Source organism: Rousettus aegyptiacus, unplaced genomic scaffold (genome assembly GCF_014176215.1).
Source record: "Rousettus aegyptiacus isolate mRouAeg1 unplaced genomic scaffold, mRouAeg1.p scaffold_m13_p_9, whole genome shotgun sequence".
Taxonomy (NCBI): domain Eukaryota; kingdom Metazoa; phylum Chordata; class Mammalia; order Chiroptera; family Pteropodidae; genus Rousettus; species Rousettus aegyptiacus.
The window spans coordinates 79403451-79407831 of NW_023416312.1; the positions used below are offsets into that span (position 1 = coordinate 79403451).

Below are 4381 nucleotides of genomic sequence, written 5' to 3' on the forward strand. Positions count from 1 at the left end.
TTTGCATTTTGGTGGTATCTGTCATAACTTCTCTTTTATTTTGGAATTTGTTTATTTGTATCCTTTCTTTTTTTCCTTGTTGATTCTCGTCAAGGGGTTGTTAATTTTATTAATCTTCCAAAAAAAAAAAACAGCGCTTTGTTGCATTAAAATTTTCTATTGTCTTTTTGTGCTAAATTTTATTTAATTCTGTTCTGATTTTTATTATTTCTTTCCTTGCGCTGACCTTGGTCTTCATTTGTTCGTTTTCTAGTTTTTTAAAGGTGTAATGTTAGGTTGTTTATTTGGGATCTTTCTTGTTTTTGAAGATAGGATGTAATAATATGGATTTTCCTCATATTGCTGCTTTTGATATGTGCCAAAATTTTTCATTCTCATTTGTTTCTAGGTGTCTCTTGATCTATCTTTTTATTTCTTCTAAGATCCAGTCATTCCTTAGTAGTGTGCCATTTAATATCCACATATTTGTTGTTCTCCCTGCTTTCTTTTTACAATTGATCTCCAGTTTCAAAGCAATTTGGTTGCAGAATATGCTTGATATGATTTCAGTCTTCTTAAATTTGTTGAGGCTACTAGTTTTGTGTCCCAACATATGGTCTATTCTTGAGAATGTTCTATGTGGATTGGAGAAGAATGTGTAATCTGATGTTCTGGGATGAAAAGCTCTGTAAATTCTGATTATGTTCAATTGGTCTATTGTGTCATTTTAGGTTGATATTATTTTTACTGATTTTCTGTTTGGATGATCTATCCATAGCTGACAGTGGGGAATTTAGGTCACTTACTTTAATTGTGTTTTCGTCAGTTCCTCCCCTAGTTCTGTTAGTAGTTGCTTTGTATTTTGGTTCTCCTTGATTGGGAACATATATATTGATAAGTGTTATGTCTTCCTTATGGATGGTTTTCTTTATCATTATGAAGTGTCCATCATTTTCTCTCATGACCCGCTTTTATTTTGAAGTCTATGTCATCTCATGTAAGTATGGCTACACCCACTTTTATCTAGTTGCCATTAACTTGGAGTACTGTTTTCTAATTTTTTTTTTTAATTTGTATTATGGTGACATTGGTAACAAAATCCAGTAAGTTTCAAGTGTACAATTTAACAGTTAAATACACACACACACACACACACACACACACACACACACACACACATATATATGCATTGTGTGTTCACGGCCCATAGTTAGGTTTCTAATTTTTCACTTTGAAGCTATATTTGTCCTTGCAGTTGAGATGTGTCTCCTGAAGGCAGCATGTAGTTAGGTTTTGTTTTTTGATCCTATCCATTATTCTATTCATTTCGATTGGTGAGTTAAGTTCATTTACATTTAGGGTGTTAATTGAAATATGAAGTTTTTCTATAGCCATTTTAACATTAGTTTTCTGGTAACTCACCGTCCCCATTGTTTCTTTGTCCTTGCGCTTTTGTCTGTTATTTTAATTTGGTGTTTTTCTATACTTTCTATACTTTTCTTTTCTGTTTCCTTTTGTTTTGTATTCTGTGTCTTAGTTCTAGATTTTTTTTCATTACCATTAACCTAATGTAAAGGAAAGTTTTATATATGCAGTAGCTCTTTGTTTTGTTTTTTTTTTCATGCCTGCACCTAATCTCCATTCTCCTTTGCAGATTCAGATTTTTCCTTTCTCCCCTTCACTGCTTTTGTTATCTCAAATTATCCCTATGTGTGCTGTACTTTTACTTCCAGGTTGTGGTAGCTATTGTCTTCTCTTCTGAAAAGTATTTTTTTTACCTTTAACCATTATGTGATATTTAAGCTTATAATATCTTGTTCTTATTAAGCATTGCACTTTCCTATTTCTCTCTGCCTGTCAGTCACCATATTCACAGCTATGTATTTTTCCCTTTGTTTTAGGTAAAATAACCCCCTTCAGTACTTCCTGTAATGCAGACCTTGTGGTAGAAAATTCTCTCAGCATTCATATTTCTGGAAAAGCATTTTTTTTCTCCTTCTTATCTAAAGAATAACTTTGCTGGAGGTTATTTTTTGTTGTTAAAGTCTCTCTTTCAATAATTTGAATGTTTGGTTCCACTCCCTCCTGTCTTGCAAAGTTTGTGCTGAAAATTTTGATGATAATCTAATGTTTTTTCTTTATCAGGTACCACCTTTTTTCTCTGGTTGCCTTGAGAATTTTTTCAACATCTTTAATTTGTGACAATTTCAGTATAATGTGTCTTGGAGAAGGCCTTTTTGTTCAGACAGTTAGGTGTTCTATTTGCTTCTTGGATCCAGTTCTTTCCATAGCTTTGGGACATTCTCATTGACTGAATATTCTCTCTGTTACCTTCTCCTTCTTTTTCTGGTATAACCATTATTTTTATATTGCTTTTTCTGATGGTGTCAGATAGCTTTTGTAGAATTCTTTTATTTTTTTTCACATTCAAATCTATCTCTTCTTCCTTCTGTGTCATGTCCAGATTTCTGTCTTCGGTAGCACTACTTTTTCCTCCATATGATCAGCTCTATTTTGTAATCTTGCTATTTTATTCTTCAAATAAAACTTCTAAAAGTTTTGCAACTCATTGTAATCATCAACCAATCTTTTACTATTAAACTTAAATGATGAATGGAGACAAAGAGTTCTGAGATGGTTATTCTACCACTGATTAAGACTGAGGTGGCAGGTATTAGGGATAATATTTGTTAAGCTTTCTGAGCTTTCTAATCAGACTTCATGACAGCTCCAGCTATTGTATTGTCCACTGCTTTGGTGGTATCCCCAGCAACAGTCTTCCCTATGTCACAAACAGCAAAACAGCCCAGAAGAAGATGGTCAAAGAAGCTATCAGCACACATGGACTTGCCAGGAACCACGTCAATGAGGATAACATCTCCAGATTTCAAAAAATTTGGCCATCTTCCACCTCGTTCTCAAAATGATGATCAATCTTCTTTAGCTCAATAAATTTGCAAGCTGTGTGACAATACAGCACAGGTGTCCATCTGGCACTGATTTAGCCTGGATGGTTCAGGGTAATCACCTGAGCCATGTATACAGCTACTTCCATTGGTGGGTCACTTTTGTTGTCACCAGTCACATTGTCACAACATACATCTTTGACAGACACATCCTTGACATTGAAGCCCACATTGTCTCAAAGAAAAGCCTCACTGAAAGCTTCATGGTGCATCTAAACAGACTTTATTTGTTATAGCATTGACAGGAGTAAAAATGACCACCATGTCAGTCTCCACTCAACCCACAAGAACAGTACCAATACCACTAATTTGGTAGATATCTTGAAGGAGCAAACACGAAGGTTTGTCAGTCGTATGAGGCAAGAGCTTCAAGCACTGTGGTTTCCACAGGCATTGTCATCTTTATGGGTAACTTTGAACCAAGGCATGCTAGTTAGCACTTGACTTCAGCATGTTGTTGCCATTCCAACCAGAAATTGGCACAAATGTTACTGTGTCAGGGTGTAGCCAATTTTCTTAATATAGGTACTGTCTTTCTCAACAATTTCCTTGTATTTCTTCTGGCTGTAGAGTGATTCAGTAGAATCCATTTTGTTTACACCAACAATTAATTGTTTCACACCCACTGTATAAGCTGGAAGGACATGCTCATGGATCTGGTCATTCTTGGAGATACTTGTTTCAAATTCACCAATATAAGCAGCAACAATTAAAACAGAATAGGCAGACCGTAATCAAGTTTTTGATAACGTCTCTGTGTCCTGGGGCGCCAATGATGGTCACATAATACTTGCTGGTCTCAAATTTCCAAAGGAAGATACCAATGGTGATACCACACTCAGAGTCAGCTTTCAGTTTATCCAAGACCCAGGCATATTTGGAAGTTATTTCTCATCTCAGAAACCTTATTCTCAAATTTTTTGATTGTTCTTTTGTCCATCACACCACATTTGTAGATCAGATGGCCAGTAGTGGTAGACCAGCCAGAATTTCTGTGTCCAATGATAACAACATTGATATGAGTCTTCCTTTCCCATGTTAGCTTAGATTTAGCAGTGGTTTTCATAACATTTGTATTCTGGCAGCAAACCCTTTTGCATAAGAAGCTGTACTCACCCTTATTCTTGTGATGTGAGATGATACAATGCCTATGTTATGAGATGAAGTGAGGTGAATGACATAGCCATTGTGACATCGTGCTAGGCTACTACTGATTTTCTGATGATACATCAAAAGGAAGATCATCTGCTTTAGTGATCCTGGATCACCAAGACATGATGATTGACCCTGGGTATCTGAAACTTGAGATAAAGAGTAATCACTGTACTTTTGTTAATTAAATGATGTCTTCACACATGAGAACACTGAGAGCATCTGCATAATTTTTTTTATAAATGTTGCATGGTTTTCTTATTAAAGCATTACAATACTATTGT

The 4381-nt window shown here is 35.3% G+C and overlaps 1 pseudogene; it reads right to left on the reverse strand.

Moving 5' to 3' along the window:
* Nucleotides 1-2687: 2687 nt before the first annotated feature.
* On the reverse strand, nucleotides 2688-4011 carry LOC118607749 (annotated as a pseudogene).
* Nucleotides 4012-4381: the final 370 nt, after the last annotated feature.